Source organism: Pyxicephalus adspersus, chromosome 1, assembly GCF_032062135.1.
Source record: "Pyxicephalus adspersus chromosome 1, UCB_Pads_2.0, whole genome shotgun sequence".
Taxonomy (NCBI): domain Eukaryota; kingdom Metazoa; phylum Chordata; class Amphibia; order Anura; family Pyxicephalidae; genus Pyxicephalus; species Pyxicephalus adspersus.
Window position 1 is genome coordinate 54,952,312 of NC_092858.1, and position 19,237 is coordinate 54,971,548.

General features: G+C 35.5%; 1 protein-coding gene across 4 annotated transcripts in view; it reads right to left on the bottom strand.

Annotated features, from left to right (window-relative positions):
• The window catches only part of KLF12 (KLF transcription factor 12), a 110,540-nt gene that overhangs the window by 55,258 nt on the left and 36,045 nt on the right, over positions 1-19,237 (bottom strand). Inside the window, exon 2 of one of the 4 annotated variants that reach the window (XM_072410582.1) lies at positions 12,932-13,026. The exons of the other annotated variants lie outside the window; for them this stretch is intronic. The gene's annotated coding sequence lies outside the window, so the exon portion shown is untranslated. The remainder of the gene's footprint in view (positions 1-12,931; positions 13,027-19,237) is intronic. 4 annotated transcript variants of the gene reach the window in all.

A 19,237-nucleotide genomic window follows, 5' to 3' on the forward strand; every position in this document is an offset into this window, starting at 1 on the left:
CATAATATCATGTATAACTTGTATAATAAAGTGAAATTAAACCCTTCCCCAAATGCAAGGTATCAACACATATCAATGACTGGCAATGCAATGTGGAGCATTTTCAAGCATTTCACGTATGAAACTAACCAGGATTACATCACTACCACTTCTGCTGAACTGCCTAGAAAAGCTGATAGTTCCTGCAATTGATTTTTGATTGCCTGTTTCTCCATTTACAATCACTCAATTCACCACCAGAACACTTTAATCCTTATTCCATCACTTTGGTTACACTTTATAACCTTCCAAGTTCATGGCACTGGAATAGTAATTTTGTATTGCATTAAGGTTTTAGTGCCCAATTTACAGTTATCTATCAAGAGAAGTATTTCCTCCTGCTTCTGAATATTTATTTAGCAGACCACATTTTAATGACAGTGAATCATTTTCAATCCATGAATCCTGTTTATTCCATGTATACTTTTTGTAGGTTACTACTAACCTGTCTGTGGTGGTCAAGATAGTGGCCTTCAAACAAAAAATACTAACAGACACATTGTTTTTGTAATTATTCATCAATATGCTATATATACACATATACATACACTCATGACCAAAAATATTTTGGTATCCTTGCATTTATGTCAGAAATGCACCACTCCTCCCATAAAATTGTTGCAAGAGAAAATAATTGTCTGAGGATTTGAGAACCAAAATAATAAAAGCATGGACAAGTCAATCTCCAGAAATCCTAATGTTCCTGTGTCTACTTTGCGCAACATTGTAAGGAAGTTTATAGCCCATGGCACTATAGCTATTCTCTCTGGACGTGCACGAAAAAGAAACATTGAAGATATGTTACAACAAAGAACTGTTCGAATGGTGGATAAAGAACCTTCATCTACCTCCAAACAAACTCAAACTGACCTGCAGGCACAGGGTACAACAGTGTTAGTTCGCTCTATCCATCGCCATCTGAATAAAAAAGAACGCAGGAGACCCAGGAGAACCCCACTGCTGAAACATAAACAAGCCAGATTTGGAGTTTGCAACAATTCACTTGTTCACCTGTGGAAGCCACAATCCTTCTGGAAGAATGTCCTCTGGACAGATGAGAAAAAAAAGCAGCTTTTTAGTAACGCACATATTTTGAATGTTTACAGAAACAGAAAGAAACCTACAAAGAAAAGAACACGGTCCCTACAGTCAAACACATATGATGTTTAATGATGTTTTGGGGTTGCTTTGCTGCTGGTAGCCTTGACTGGTAGTCTTGACTGTTTGCATGGTAATATAAAATCAGAAGACTACCAAAGAATTCTGGGACCTAATGTAGGGCCAATTGTCAAAAAGCTGGGTCTCAGCGAGAGGTCCTGGGTCTTACAGCAGGACAATGACCCAAAGCATACTTCAAAAAGCACCCATAAATGGTTAAGGACAAAGCTCTGGAGAGTTCTGAAGTGGCCAACATTAGGTCCAGATCTAAATCCCATAGAGCACCTGTGGAGAGATCTAAAGGCAGCAGTTAAGAGAAGGAACGCTTCAAATCCAAGAGACCTGGAGCAGCTGGTAAGGGAAGAGTGGTCCAAAGTTCCAGTAGAGGGATGTAAAAGACTGATTGTTACAGTGATCATGTTAAGTGATTAACATGATTAGCATCAGTTATTTCTTCCAAAGGGTGTGCTACCAAGTATTAAGTTGAGGGTGCCAATAATTTTCGGACATAAATGCAATATATATATCCCATGCCACCTTTCAGCCCTAACAATAGTAATGTATGATGAGACAAGAGACCTGAGTATTGTCTGCAGCAGTTTAGCAACACCTACATGTCTCATCCCTTACCCAACCTGTATATGGACATGAAAAGAGAAGCAGCAGATGAATGAACTTGTCTTTCTACTCTTTTCTTTCCTAGCTCTGCAGCACAACTAAAGGGTTATTTGTTCTACTTTTGTCCCTCCCAGTCAGAGTTCTGCTGTTTAGTGAATGTAAGAGGTAAATACCAAGTCAAATTTGTGTTTTTACAATATTCGTAATATTAAAATTAGGATCTAAATCAATGTATTTTATATATGACTGATTTAGCATTAATTAAAGTAATCCAGCAAAACTTCACAAAGCCATTCCAAACGTGCAAGCACCACAATGGAATTTTCCTTTTCTACCACATCTTTACTATCCTACTTAGCAGCCTACCAATTCTGTCATAAAATTAAACATTTTCCTAAAGAACGGATCCCCACAGGTGCACACTTTCCATACTGATAAGTCTTAGAGAAGGTTTTTATAAAAAATATACAATTCTACAACTTCACATTTCCTATTTTAGTTACCACTGAGATTGTATAAAAATGAGGCTAGATAACTAAAATTATCATAAAAGTCAGTGACAGTGCCTGATTACCTCCCTGCTCCTTTACTTCTTATTACCAACTACATTTTACCCACTTTACAAGTAATTCAACCACCAAGGTAGAAATTATAGCATACAGAGTTTAAATAAAAGCTACTTCCAAGCTTTCATCTGGAAATCAGTAATTTCTATATATTTTCTTCACAATGTGGTTTACCTTGTTGTTTAATTCTTAACTGTGATGCTATGAAGCCACCCATTATACTTTGAATTGTTACAACAAAGTGGAACATGCATGTCTCTTGTCAAAGCTATTGAACCAGAATCGAACCAGAACAAGTCAATTTTTTAGGTTTAGGGGTAGGAGGTTTGATTCATGGGATTCATTTGGTTTGATTAAAAGCAGACATTTCACTAAGATAAAGCTGACAATGTGTAAGTTGTAATTTTTGACCAGGTTCTGGAAAATCTTACTTGCCTGGTTGGTTTTTCCGATGCCCAGCCTTTAATACCTTGTAAATCACTGACCCAAAATGAGTATTCAGCTCATTGTCACACAACTTTTCACACAAGTTATCTGCAGGCTTGTTTCAGGTGTGGAGGAACACTATTGACATCAAACAATTGGCTTTACACTCCGGAAATAGGCATTCTTCACAATGATTCCAGCAATTGCAACTTCCATAATGCCTCAATGGTAGGTATGGTAGGTATTTAGTATATGCATTACCCTGGCTCAATGAACAATGAGTAATGCATATACTAAAACTTTACTCGGCTAACTTCATGCGGATCAATGCACTGTACAACCTTCCATACTGTTGCTCTACAGGATCACCATCAAATAACACATTAACTATATGTCACTAATGAAAAAACAAAGGCAATATTTTTAATTTCATTTAATTTTATTTTTTTAATAATGGAAAAGAAAGGTTCTTGATTCCGACAAACTTTACTGTTTGTCTCTTTATTCATCAAACAACTGATGATTTCAGGATCATTTTGTGATTTATTATACAAACCAAGCCTTGGACTACATAAAACATTCTCCTTTAAAACTCACTTTACTAATTCCCGGGAAAAATAAAATATAGGTCATGGCCACTTAATCATTAAAAGGGCACCACCATCTGAATACATTGCCAATAAGGAATACAGTTTAATAACTTTTAAATAGTCCAGCCAATAAACTGTATTCCTGCAAGGATTTAATGTGCTTCGTAAAAATGGTTACAGTGTAAAAAAAAATCCAATTAAGTCCGCTTAACACAAAAAAATCAGTTACATTTGTTTAACACAATCTCTCGGCAGCAAAGCTCTATGTCTTTGATCTCATAACTCATGAGATTCTAGATATTCATCAGTCCCTTTTTGGACATTGTCTGTATTGATTTTCCAGTAAGTAACGTCAATATCTTAGATGTGATGTTAGAGGAACTTCCCAATGGGCTAGTTTAGGAGGTGGTAATAAACCATTACCATTATGAAATCATGGGGAAAATCCTGTTGATAGGTACAGTTAAATTTATTTCAAATCTTTAAGTAATATGGTACCAAATAGGCTATGACACCCTTACTAGAAACCTGTTAAAAATACAAACTATTATTGAATGCCTTCTAAAGGATAGATGCCTGGCAAACCTCCTGATCCTCTGATTTCAATACTGAGCCATTGATCTATGGTTTTAATTCTGAAACATCGACCTAAAACATATCAGGAGTTCCTGACTTTCCTCAGACTTTAGTTGATGCATACTTGTGTCAGGTCAGATACTTAAAGTATTGAAGTCAAAGTCAGAGAACTAACATGATACCATGCAAGTAGCAATTCCACAAGCTCAACAACGCCAGCCACCATACTCAAGTATTATGCTAGTTTCCACACAGATCTGTAAAGATAATGTTGGCTGACGAACGTTTTCTTGGGATTTCTATTTAATGTATTGAGCTGCGTATTATGTTGGCGTTATATAAATCCTGTTTAATAATTTCAGGTGCCCAACATTTTAGGAAGGCATGGTGGTGTTACCATTACCATTATTCTTTTTACATTATTTTAAAACTCATTTGTAGGTGATCTGACTTTGAGGGTGTAGAGCTTTTAGTAAAATGGACCTTTATTTTTCATGGAAGCTCCTCTTTAAAAACATTGTACAGAAATTAGGTTCAGTATTTCAATAGGTTATAAAGATCTTAATTTCCACAACAAACATATCAAACATATCATGCAGATCAATATGGATTATTATGACTAACAACACATGCATTATAGCTTAACTAATCATTGTCCAGTGTGTAGACAATCTTCTGTGACCAACAGCTCTAATTTTGATTGCTCGCAAGTCATTTGTTTTCCACAAAGTACTAAATGGTGGCAACCAAGATAAAAAATTCTGCACTCCTAGAGAAACGGTAAAGGTTGGAGCTAACTGGCTAGCAACTGTAGGGCTGTTTTTAGTATGTTAGATTGTTGTGGAGCTTTATTTTACCAATCATCATTAAAAACTACACTTGAGTTTCACCATATCTTAATATATTTAGTTTCTAAAAGCATGGAAGCCAGCTGAGACAATATGCATTATACCTCAATGGAAACTCAGTATGTGCAGGGTAGTGGATATAGAAAACAGCATACGGGTTCAATAAATGCACTCAACGAAACTAGCCTTTGGCTGAAAAAAAGGTCAAGTAAGTCTTTGAAAAAAAGATCAATTTGTGGTTTTGTATTTAACAGAGCAAGCCATCTGAAAAATAACATGTGAAAAAGGCAAAAAAAACCCTAAAATTAAGCCTTTATATAAATTGCAGGCTAAATTACAATAATTGTGTCACTTGATCTCAAGATACGTTATGACTTACAAATTAGGAGAAAAGGCTGGACACTAATTAGTAATAATTTTAAACATTATTTTAGGACATTATTGTTTTAACTGTAGGCAAGAATTATGTTCTAAAAAGGTTTTGTTCAGAGTTCATATTAAAAGCAGGAAATAATAAAGCAATTACTAGCACATTACAACTGCAAGAACATATTGTATTTTGTAAAACCTAATAATCATATAGTGCAGCTAGATTTGACGACTGTACCTTAAAATTAGAAATATATTTGATGTCTCATTTCCCCAAGCATCCCCAATATTTGTGGTAACCTTCCTATACAAGTTGCTTGATAGAAAAAACTAAATTTTCTTCCTGAGTGTGTCTAAACCTTAGCATTACTTCTAGTATGTTTCACATCATGCTTATGTATACATTTTTTTGTTAAGTGAATAATTTTTTGAATGACATATTTCCTGTTACTACATTTGAGTTGAACACACAGTACAATATTGTAGACATCGTAAGATTAGTACCAGTCTTTAAAGTAAAGAAGACTGTCCACCTTTGCCATACGGACAAGAGGAAGATGACCTGAAGGCAGTTAGCGATCAGTGGGGCCGGGATTTCATTTTAAATTAGGACAGTTCTGATTTAAATTATATGTACATCAAAATGTATTTTTAGTTTTCCATTATGCCTTACTGCACACCTGGAGAGCCAGTAACACCGCTCTCTAACATAGGCCAACAATACCAAAAAACAGATGTTAGTCTGTTCTTAAGTCTTCTTAAGAATGGAATGTGTTCAGTACAGCCACAAGATCAAGTGAGATTACAGAATATGGGCTTAAAAGGAGTGGCACTGGATCTTGGAGTGCCGAACACCTATTTTTCAGGTAGGAAAGCCTACAAAAAAATTGTCCAGTACAATAAATCTGAACCCGGAAATGCAAACGAAATACAAACTAAAAGGAATAGCACTTAATATAGGTCTTTATATAGTTGATACAGTCGTATTGAGTCTTGTAGAAAAAAGGTGTTAGGAGATGTGTCTGCATTATTTGTAGATATCAGACTTTTTCTCTGTTCACTAGACCGAACTGTAAACATTTGTGCATCAACCAAGTGAAAAGAAACCTGTATTGCATGATATAAGGGAGCTGCCATTGTTGATCTTCTTCTAATAAATAAGAAGTGAATAGGCAAAAGTCACATTTAGCCAAAAGTGTATGCAAATAGAGTATCTAGATGCAAAATATAGAATTTAAATGTTACTTCTTCTGGTAAAAGAAAGCGTGTACCCCATTCCAAGCTCAAACCTCCCTATTGATCTATTAATCAATGAACAACCTAATCGATTTTTGAGAGGTACAACCACATCCAAAACTACAGGAACAAGTTACATTTATTGTCAGTTGTACAACTGGTTGTTTTAAAAAGTAATCATATCTTGGAAGGCTAAGTTTAGATAAGCATAAGCATTTGATAACCACATGGTTTACTGCACCTGGGCATTCAATTTGAACAGCTAGATGTCCAGGGGACTTCACTAGCACTTGAAATGTTTGTTAAAGTTGTCCAAGCGGTTTAGCAGCAAACCCCTCTGAAATGCTGCACACTGTAACCACAACTCAGACAGTTGCTTAAACAATTAAGTAAAATTAATTTCAGCCACTTTCAGTTTGTTTCAGTGGTAACCGGGGCTTTGGGGTGGACTGGTTGACAGTGGTGAACTGCAGCAGTTCTCCTGTATAAAAAGGCCATTTTCAACTTAGCCTAATACAGTTTATCCTTGAGTTTTCTATTAAACCAAAACATTTGCTTTGCTCAGTTCTCAATTCTCATTCTGTTAAAAAAAAATAATAACCTAGTGATTTTATTTGAACTCCTCAACCCCTCCCACAACAGAAGCTACCACCAAAGGATCACCCAAGGAGGTGCACATTGTTTGCCCGTGGATTTATGATTATTATTTTTACATCCAACACCTCAAGAAAAAAACATCATTATAGGCAACACTCAAATGCTTGCTCCTATTTGCTTTATTTACTACATCCTTAATAAATATAAATAAGGTGCAAACTCCTATGGTAAAAGTCGACCTGAATTTAGAACTAAAGATTTGCTTTTTTATAGAGAACACCTAAAAATATTACTGTGGCTCAGCAGAACAATAAAAAGAAATCTACCTTTTCTCTTGAATTCGTTCTGAATAATAGAAGAGCACTTCATGTTCCTTAAGAAACATATCTGTTTATCTTCAGTCTGAGATCATATAAGGCACTGCTTCCTCTGACTGCTAGTCTCACGAGGTTAAAAGTCTACTACTGAAAAAGTATACCATTGGCCACAAAAGCTGATACGGCTTTCTTTAGCAGAAATGCTATCTTGCTAGTGTGTTACATAACTGCTCACCATTCTCCGGCACCCAGTCATATGACCACTTGAAATTTTGACTAAATGGTGTTAGAATTTTTTGAAACCCACTTTTCTAAGACTTAAAATTTATAGTTAACTCACTAAATTCAACATAATCAGGGCCTGAAACAGAAAAACTACCCCAAACTAAAACAGCCCTTGCCAAACTTCTAGACATCCACAACCTTCTTTGTGTGGGTCTTAGTGATCTCTTTAGATCTTGGCGCAATGGCACTGCACACATCAACAGCAACACCAAACTTTAGATAGCAGAGGTTCTGCAGATCCCAACTGCATATTCCATATTTTCTAATTATTGGCACCTTGAAGAAATGATTCTGATTTTGTGGTTCTAATCATACACCTTATTTCACTTATGCATTTAAAGAGGTGGTAGACGTAGTTGTACTTACTTCTCCATGTAACATACCTATGAACACTGTCTAAATGAAAATCTAATGTTTAGGTAAATGTGTTAAAGAATGAAAAAGTCAACATTTTATAAATAAAAATCTGAAACCTTTTAGGCTTTTTTTCTATTCTTACATACTTAGGAAATAGGAAATTTCAACTAAAACGAAATGATGCTGGTGCCAACATTTCTGTAAGTTAAGAGCTTGCTATTATTTGTCTTGAAGCTCTTTAACTGATCTCATAATAAAATCCCTGCTTGCTTACTTCTTTTAAAAAGTTGTAGCAGATTAAGACTTATAACTACAGCTTCTATACAGTAATCCAATTTATAGCGAGAAAGCTCTCTATCCATGCTTTTTATGTTATAGTTGGTGAAGTATGCCAGCAATAGCCATTTGTTCTTCTTGGGAATAAATGTCAAAGTCCAGTAATATTCAGCTACTTAAAGCCCAGCTTAAAGCACGGATAAGCTTTTTTTGCTGTAAAACATTGCATTTTGTGAAGGGCCAAAGAGAGTGAAAGTGAAAAAACAACACTAGCCTTGTAGTCTATGAGGCCAGCAGTTCTCATATCGGGAGAAGGCTGAAGTACTGGTGAAACTGTACTATCCAGAAAGAAGAAAAGCATTGATTTTAAAATGCAGTGAAATGATGCAATCATGTATTTATTACACCTGAAGAGAGGTAACATTTGTTTACACACCAGACATGATCATTTCTGATAGAATTCTGCCTTAAACAATAATGGTAGTTCTGACAATCATCCATGTGGGGCCTGACACTGTACTCATCTATAATTTTTGTTGGAGAAGCTTGTTGGTTCTTACCTAATTGGTGTTTGTTTTATGTCCCTTGCTATTTGTATTATACTTATCAGGCAATTTAGTACAGGGGTCAGTTTTCCTGTTGTTCTGGAATATAACCCACATTAAAAAGAACCACTGGAACCATTTGTTTTTCTATTTCCTAAACCAGAAAAAGCGAAATGCGTAAATTGATTCAAGTGACCTTGTTTTCCTTGGCAAATTTAAACTTCTCTTTTAATGAGGACCAAAAAGCAAGATCTATACTTACCTATTCCCTGAATTCAACATTGGAAATAGAAGCTGGTTCTAATGTGGGGGATAAATACATTGGGCCTAATTTATTAAAGCTCTCCAAGACTGGGGAGCATACACTTTCATTAGTGGAGCTGGGTGATCCAGCAAACCTGAAATGGATCAGGTCCAGGTATTCAAATAGACCTTGAAGAAATCCATTCCAGATTTGCTGGATCATCCAGGTTCACTGATGAAATTTCATCCTCTATAGCCTTGGAGAACTTTAATAAATCAGGCCCTTTGTCCCATTTATACCATCTTGTGCTCACATGGTTTTGGTTCGTAGATACCTTGTTTTTATTCACATCTTGATGCTATTTTTAATATTTATACTTTAATAAATCATTTGGTAATGATTTTACAATCTATCTCTGACTCAATTTTTGTATGCAGGCCATTGAAAGTCACTTTTCTTTTTATTTGACAAATTTGTATACATTCTTGGTAGCTTATTCGAGGTAGGCCAGTAGGTCTTGATAGAATAGTCTCTTGTGGTTATTTTGGGATTGTGCTTTTACACGGGCTCCAAATATAAGTTGGTGGAACAAAATATCTAGAAATTCTTTTTCAAATCCTTTGCAATGCTATCTTTCATTTGATAAAATATTTGATATTTAAGATTAAAATTTCCTTTTTACATAATACATGATACAAACCTTTTCTTCAAATCGTGAAGGCATACTTCAAGGCAAAAAGCTTTTTTTAACTGTTTGTACAGGGGAAAAAACAAACACATTTCTCATATTGGTTTTAGGTTGATTCAGGGCTTTGATCTTGTGTGCGTTTGTATTTATTGAGCAAAAGGTGTTGCATACATGTTATACATGCATTATTTTATACAATACTTCATAAAGTAGTCCCTGAAACTACAAATATAGACTGTGAGATCAATCTTAATCTTGGAGCATTTACAAAAGGTATGTAAAGGTTAAAAGTTGTTTCTTAGTTTTGGATAAAGTACGAAGAGGGTAAAAGCCTCTGACAAAGTTTATTACTCCTTATTTTTTCTCCCTTTATTTGTTCTTAGCAGACAGTGGGCTGAATTCCAAACATTGAATTGTCATCAGAACAAGATTTAGGGGAAAATCCTGCAATGCAATTTTCTGGGATGCACATGGTTTGTACATAGGTGAAATTTTCTTTTTTTATTGTTGTCTTTAGAACAGGAAGTGAAGGGAAATCTTCCTAGCACAAACAGCATATAAATAATATAATTTATTTAAATTTTATTGGCGTTTTAACTTGTGCCTAATTTATTCAAAATTTTACCATTTTTGGATTTACATACACTTTAAAGGGCCATATGCTTAAAAGTGTGTGAATAAAAATGAATTCTTGCTCACAGTATACACCTCGATTTTTAGCCTTTTGTTAAAATTCACACTGAAAAACTAAATGGAAAATCTCTTTAAAAGATAGTTTTAAAGCATAAATTCATTACACATAGCTTTAATGCAAGTTATGCATGAATGCAAACTTAAGCATACAAGACAGTTTTTGCCAAATATACACAGGTGGCATATATTGTTTAAATTGTTTTTTTACATTGTGTGGTGGTAATTACAATTTTAATCACTGTTTTGTGTACTATGGAGGGTCGAGCTGTTGTTATATACCCAAAGTTTTAAACAAATGGAAGTGTAACAATACCACTGATTTTTACCTAAACATGCTTGATTAGTATGTGTTTTTGCGCTCTATCATGTTGCATGCTGACACACTGGGCGCTTTATTAAAACTCTCCAAGACTGGAGAAGATACAGTTCCAGGTTTGCTGGATCACCCAGGTTTACTATTGCAAGTATATCTTCTCTGGCCTTGGAGAGCTCTAATAAATTAGAACCATTGCTTTGTAGTAATGGTTGCTAAATTTTTAGGGTTACACTCACTTTTTTATTAAAAATAAGTAAGTAAAAAATTACCAACTTTTTGCCTTTGTGTAGATGTCCTCCCTAGTAAAAAAAAAATGTAAAGTCTTATAAAAATGTACAATAAATAAGCAATGCAAACCAACATTATTCAATTAAACTAAGTTATATCATGAAACAATAATCCCTATATCAAAATATGGAGTAGGTATATTTCCCATCAAGGGAAGAGCCATCAATCATTGTATTCTTTATGTGTATTCTTCATATGTCAAATGCATATTGTATTAAAAGCTTTACAGAAGAATATGTGCTTGAGTAACACTTAGGAAAGACAGATGTAACTCTTGATTGGTGGTGCTGTGAAGAGAATGAAATCAAGTGTAAAATGCATTATATGTTGTTGCACATAAAGAGGTTTTCAAAGCTGAAAGCTTGGTTTGTATTATTCGAACATCAAAACAAATGTATTTAATAAACTGTGTGTGCATCTTTATTTAATTTTAGCATTTGACAATTTGTTTAAATAATGTGTTTATGTATTATTGTATTTAAATGATTATTATACATTAAAAACACAGAAACAAAGTTAGCATATTTAAGTGCAGCATACAGGAAAGTAAATCAGATCATTTGGTGTATATAAGGTATACTGCAGCAAATTGTGACAACTTACCCTGGTTTAGAGGACATGTATACATCTGAATTTCTTTCTAAATTCATCTTTTGCATCTGACCACCAGATTTTTTTTATTTTTTATATGACCCCAAATCATCTTGTAGAAATGCAGACAATTTTGTTGCAATGCATCTCTGTCTTTCTCCAAGTCTGTTTTAGCCTCACCTACACAGTAGCATTAGAGGGAGGTTGCACCATAGAGAATTATTTGACACGAAAATGTAGTAATGTCCAGAACACCTAACGAGAGGTTTGCTAAATATGGCTGAAAAGTAATATCTAAGATCTTTCTGTCTTTAGATGAGTGGCAAAGTTTCCTTGCCCGGAGAAACTCTTTAACAAAATGCTTTCCAACAGCAACTTTGGCAATTGATATGAATTTTATTTTAGGCTTTTTCTTTGGACAAAGAATCATATGTTACCACAGACTGCCAATTACAGCAATGAAGCTGTCATTTGACGTGCAGCATTACTTTTCTCTTTTTTGAGCTTTTTGTGTATTGAAATAGTATTTAAAAAATCTCTTTATGCACGGCAGTAGGGATCATGGTTCTGCAGCACTTGGAAAAGAGAAGCTTCTTTCTGCCAATTGCTATAGAGATAATTGGGGGCAAAAATCACAGCTAACAATTTCTAGGTTTGCACTTCCCTGTCTTTGTGATTGATGGGGTAAATGCTAAAGATGGGACTCCATAGTAGTCGTTGGCTGACAATTGTGGGTGGTTTTGCAGATGCCAAAAGGCATAATTCAAAAGAGTGACAGCGGCTGTCAGAAGATTAGCAGTAGTCAAGCTGTTGTGTACAGCTATAGTTACTCTTCTGAACCTTAACCATGAACTCCTTTAAAAGAACACTAACAACCAGGAGGAAGAACATAAAATACATGAAAGTAATAAATACTATTGGACAATGTCTAATAATATTTGTAAAACCAAAATGTACCTTGTTCTGCCAATACAAAACATCCCATAGGCATTCTGTCTCACGGTGGTTACTTTACCAGTCTTAGAAAACTATCAGTCACTATTTGAGTGTAGAACAATAAAGAAGTTCGGAATGGTGAGTACTTCTACATTATCGCTGGGTTAGGAGGAAATGCAGCTACTGGAAAATGTTAAAAAATTAGTATAGTGTATAATTAAGGAGATTTTCCTTCACTCCCTTTCCTGTAAACTCATAAAGTAAATGGATACCCTATCATGTGAAGGAAATACTCTCTTACATATTTGTCAAAGAAATAAGTGTCCTCAATAGAAGATTTTTTTAGGTGTAAACTCAAATTATTGGCTTTACCTTCACTTTTGTTTCAGTGACACTGGTGGGCAGGACAACTGGAGCGGGGGCAGCAATAAATACTTGACATGGGTTCTAATTCTTCACTGCTCTGTCTACAAAACAAAAACATTTTGCTTTTAGTTATACTTTCAGGATAAAAACATTCAGGATCAACACTGCAAAGTCCTTAATGTAAATCAGAACAATAACTTTCTATGTACACACTTAACCTTCATTGAACTGCTCAATACCACCTAAGAGCTTTAACACAAGCTAAATCCACCCATTTGTAATTGGTAGACTGTCTGGTAATTGTCCAGAATTATTTTTTCTGGTTCAATTTGTGTGAGCTTTACAATGTTTTAGCTGAAGGAGGACTTGTGCCCTGGCCTTCACATGCTACAACAACCTATTAATAGGATTAGGGCTGCCCATTTAAAGATTGAACTGTGCCCATCCTTCCACCAGAAGTGTAGTTTGCCAATGTGGACCTGATTTAATAAAGCTCTCCAAGGCTGGAGAGAATACCAATCATCAGTGAAACTGGGTGATCCAGAAGACCTGGAATGGATTTCTTAAAAGTCGTTTGCAAATGTTTTGAATCCTAAACCAGATCCATTCCAGGTTTGCTGGATCACCCAGCTTCACTGATGAAAGTGTATCCTCTCCAGCCTTGGAGAGCTTTAGTAAATTAGGCCCAATATTCCAAGTTAGTATTGTAGCAACCAGCAATGTTTTCATTGCAAGGAGAAAAAGTGCAGGAATAAGGTAATCATGGGTTCCAATCTGCTGTGCAGGAATGAGAATTAGTAAGTCTTATGAAAACGTATTTCACCTTAGATTCCTTTCTACTGCTGATATTTATAGCTTGTTATTTAGTATCCCGCTATGACTGAAATGCAAAGCAATGTAGACAGCTACTTGAAACCAATGTATTTATGCTGTAGTATTGAGAAATATTTATCATTAGAACTTGTTAGCTCTCAGACAAACTAGCATTTAATTCGGCATTAATGGACTGGGGAAATTATACAGCACTTGCCTACATACTGAAGACACAAGCTCCAGTGTTTTCACACTGCAGCAATCTGGACTATATGGAAATAATGTCAAACCGAGCTGAAACAAATAACAGGCAGATCAATAAGATGTGACAGGTTCTCAGCTGAATGCTTGCCCTATGGTGACCTGTCACTGCCCTCTGCACAAAGAAGATTTAATGAATGGTCAGAGGCACATCAGATAACTGGTGATTCATTCTGGATACCTGCATGCGTTGGGAATTTAAAGCAGATTCTCGGAAAGCGTGTTCCTAACCATTATACAACTTTAAAATTGCACTACAGCTATAAATCATTTAGGCTATAAGATCTTATAGTAGAGCAATACACAGATTTATGATATGTAAATCTTATCACACATCTACTCTCAAAATGTCTGTTTCATTAGATGCTTTATAAGTATGAATAGCTAAAGACTACCCTCTTTTATCTATAATGCAGCCACCGACTGGCAAATCTGTCTCTGGGAACAATGCAAAGTAGGACATCTGCCTACAATCATCTTTACTGAATTACTTGAACTAGACATAAACTTCCCTGAATTCTGCTGAATATTCAACATGGTGCATCGGCAGCAAAAAGCTTAATCTCGTTTCAAAAAATAAAAAATGGTTATTGGATATAAAGCTGTTTAAGCAGTGAAGAAGATATAGTTGGGTATGTATTCCTAAGTATTTTAATTTCAATATAAAAAAACGAGGATAACCACATCCACTAGATCAATCCACATTATTTTAATTTGCTTTATAAAATCAGTGTGATTTTACTAACTGCTTTATCAGTACAATTGAATTGCAGTACGCAGAAATGAACTGATTGGTTCCTGTTTGCAGAGCAGAATTTCAGTTTACAAGCTGATGGTGGGTCCCAGTAGGGACATGTCTTGCAGCCTGCACAACAAATGAGAAGTCATTTTCTGTTTATAGGCATTCTGATGACCAAAGTGGCACCTTCTAGGTCAGTTATATAATACATCAAGTGATTGGATACAACCAAATAACAGTGCAAAGGTAGCAAAACTAATTTGCTATCTATCATATGATGGCCTGAAAAAATTACACCTCGCTTTTTCACTACCTAACACTAAATGACAGCTTGAAAACTACTCCTTGCTCCCAAGTGCTCAGCTGTATGTTGAAGAGAAGTGAATACAAAAAACATTTTTTTTTCCTTGTCTGACTGCAAGAGACGTAAAATACTAATAGACAATATTTGGTATGTTGTGTTTAATAAATCAGCCTTAATTTAAAATATGTAATAAATCTAGATTCAGCACTCCTAGGATACACAAACACACAGGCCCCTTAGTACTAATTGAACATTTTTAAAATGCTGCAGCCTCATCTTAGTACTGTTGCTGACGATGTCTGTCCCTTTACATACAGTGTATCCATCTTCTTATGGTTATTTCCAGCAGGATAATGCACCATGTCACAAAGCCTAAATCATACCAAACTGGTTTCTTGTACTAGACAATGAGATCACTATACCCAAATGACTTTCATAGTAACCAAACCTCAATTCAATAGAGCACCATTGGGATGTGACGGAAAAGAGAATTTGCATATGAATGTGAAATAATCAAAAGAACTAGGTGATGCCATTATGTTAATATGAACCAAAATCCCTGAGGAATCCTTTAGCACCTACACCATGAATAATTATAACAGTTTTATAGACAAACAGGGATTCCACTTGTTACTTGAAAGGTATAACCAAAACAGTGACTTGTGAGAGTATATGGATCACAGTAATTGTTATTAGCAAAGTGAACTTGTGTTTACTTTTAATTCACAATCAAGTGTGAGGAAATTTAACATTTTCTTTATAATTGATGATTGGTTAAAGAAAACACTGCTTCATCCTTTTACCAATTTCAGTGAACATTTACAACCCCAAGTGAATAGTCTCAATGTTTTAATAAATCAACCCCAATGGGTTTAAGGTGTGAATGTGAATTAAGAGACGTGTGTGGGCAGATTAAGGTTAGAAGCCACAATGCCAACACAGACCATAGATCTTGGGCTCCTATCTCAAAGTTATACACTACTATAAGGCTCTTAATAATAATGCTTATGGAAAATTAGGGTCTCTTTATTTGTTATAAAATGTGGTAAACAAAGCCTAGGCCTAGGACCAGCAATAATTTTGAAAGAAAGTTGTAATTTTTTTTAAACTCAAAAACTCAGCGGAAATACATGCACTTAAAATAAATTTTAAACACATAATACAGGAAAAAACGTCATCTCTAATCACTAGAGAATTCCTATTAGTTACAGTGCATATAAAAAGTGTAGTCAGCTGTTTGTAGATAGATTAATCATGCAAATGTACACACCACAGCACATTTGATGCAGATGTCAGACCATGCATCACCTGATGTACAAATAATAAATATGAAAGAAAGAGCTAACAAACGATTGTAACAGCTTTGTGTACCACTAGCTTACCAAAACCACAACAACAAATTTCAGTATGAATAATAAGTAACCAGAACACTGTAGCATTTACAGGTTTACTCAGGAAGGCAGTGCAAACAGCAAAGTTTATGTCCAAAGTGCAGAAACTCCAAAGAAACACTTTAAAACCAATGTACATGCTGTACAAAACTAAAATCTGATTGTTGCACTGATATTGTATTTGAACATTATTACTGCTTCTTACTCTTCTTTTGAATAGATTTGGTAATAATAAATACATATAGTATATTATAAGGCTGCCAAAAAGAACTCAACAGTACATTTACTTTCTTTCTAAAATTGGTATGTATTTAATATTAGCATGTTTGGGAACCAGAACACAACATTTCAGCACAAATAGCTTTTGGCTTAAGTTATATACCAAAGACTAGAAGAGAGGTAAGAAGGCCAAAGCCAAATTGTTTTTTTAGCAAAGTTTAAGATATGTACATATCTTCCGCTACCTAAATCTCAGACCCCAACAATTGTTATGACAGTTTGTACTGATAATAACCTGTACTTTAGCATTGCTTTTTTTAGAATATGATTGGTTTGAAATGTCACACTTTCTTTAAGCATAAGTTCACTTTATTTCAGATGTTCAGAGGTCCTATCTGAGGTCACATTAAATGTGATCAACATGCACCCAACTCTAAAGATAAGCCTATTATTGCCCAAACTATGCCAACATCAATGTCACGCTGAGCTACTGGATTGGCTTGCTGTGAAGTTTGCTATGACGTTGGACCCAGCAGGGAACTGACAGCTTGTCCTAGTGTCAGAATTCCAAACTTTCAGATCCAAATAAATGCTTTCAAGCAATAAATTCACTCTCTAGTTCACAGAAACAGGAATTGTTTTCCTGTGTAATTTTTGAAATTCTAGTTTCAGTAAAACATTATTAATACACATAACTCAGCTGTTGCTGATGTTCATCTACTGGGTGCTGAAAGGCTTTCACAATGCTGCTAAAGGGACATTCCAAATACTCTGCCAGCAGGAGTCCTTTAGATTTTTAAATTAAAAACTTATCTCCAGATGGTCTGAATGAAACCATAAATGTGGGCTTTAAATTGCCTTTTTCATGAAAAGTATGTGCAAAACTATGCCTATAGATCGTCAGAAAAATCTTTATATAATGTTTATTTGCAGGATATATAGTAGTTGCATAGATAGAGATAAATGTAGAAAAACAAATGTAGAAGATGGTTAGTATATACAAATACTATATAATGTCTAGGTGCTATATACATTGCTAATCTCTGCCATTGTGAGGAACTGCCTGCCTGGTAAATGGTTGTCTTTGGAACAGAAAGGGCAGGAAATCTCTCTAAACGAGCCCTGGATGAGTAAACCTGATGAGTTCGAACTATTATTATTATAAATGTGAAATTTTTAAAAAAATGACTATAAGATAGAAGCTAAACTATTAGCACTTGCAAATATTTATAATGATTATATGTTTACATGTATGTAGAAAAGATTGTGTTAATGACTGGAACAAGTACATTTAATTTTCATGCTGAAATCCAGCTACAAGCTTTTGCAAACCTACATGGTTTTAGCTTATTCCCAAGTGAACTGGATGATCTTCCGGAATTTCATACTCTTTGGGCCAAAGTCATATATAATAAGCTCATTTATTTCTATGATTTAATTCATTTCATTTCTAGGATTGTCTAAATACAAAGAAACTTTGGTTACAGGTATTGTCCTTATCTGAAATGACGGAACTTCCCATCCTTCATTACCCCAATTAGGGATGAGCGAAAATGCCTCTAAAAGTCTAGCAAAAATTTCCCCCAACTTCCGATGGGTCAGCGAAACTTCAGTGAACCGATTTTGTGAATTCCATTGAAGTCCAGGGTGCAGGTTCCCACGGTAACTGTAACAGCCCAGGGACCGTGGTAACCTGTGACTGCAGGCGAGTTCATCTGAGTTCAGTTCCCACAGTCAATGGGCTGTATTGATAAGTACAGCCCAGTGACCGTGGGAACCTGCAATCCCAAATGATTGGAGGCACTGGCGTGCTTCCAATCAGCTGGGACCGTGGGCTGGGACCGTGTAACAGCCCAGGGACCGTGGTAACCTGTGACTGCAGGCGAGTTCATCAGAGTTCAGTTCCCACAGTCAATGGGCTGTATTGATAAGTACAGCCCAGTGACCGTGGGAACCTGCAATCCCAGCTGATTGGAAGCATGCCAGTGCCTCCAATCAGCTGTGACTGCAGGCAAACTCCGATGATCTCTACATTTGGCGGGAACATGACCTCAATTACATGTTCTGTACAATTACAAATTTCGCTCACTCATCTCTACTCCCAATGTATTATTAAGGTGACCCTGTAACACAGCCCCATTTAATTCTAAACATATACAGTAAAAGACACAGCTCTATACCTTTCTCTGTAGGCATTTTTTTTAAAGCAGATATTCAGTCACAAATCGCTCACTGCATGCTATGGTTTCTCCAATCTGTTTATTTGCCCTGGTAATGCCTGGAAATGTGGACTACCTGTTTTTGCAAATTATGCAAAATAGCATTCAAGAAAATGGAAACAGGAAAGGCAAGCAGAGTGCTTTATATATAATGGGTGTGCTTTCAGTTAAAATAATCTAGTGGTCATTCCAAATGATCCAATAATAATGTATTAATGCATTCTTCAAAAGAAATGTGTATTCTTTTTAAGAATTATTTGTTTTAACTTACCACCTGCGACACGGAAAGCGCTGGCACCCTCCTTTCCGTTTAAATGGGCTCGAGGCTTTGTTAGATACCTGGGCACTAATATCCCTGCTGACCTT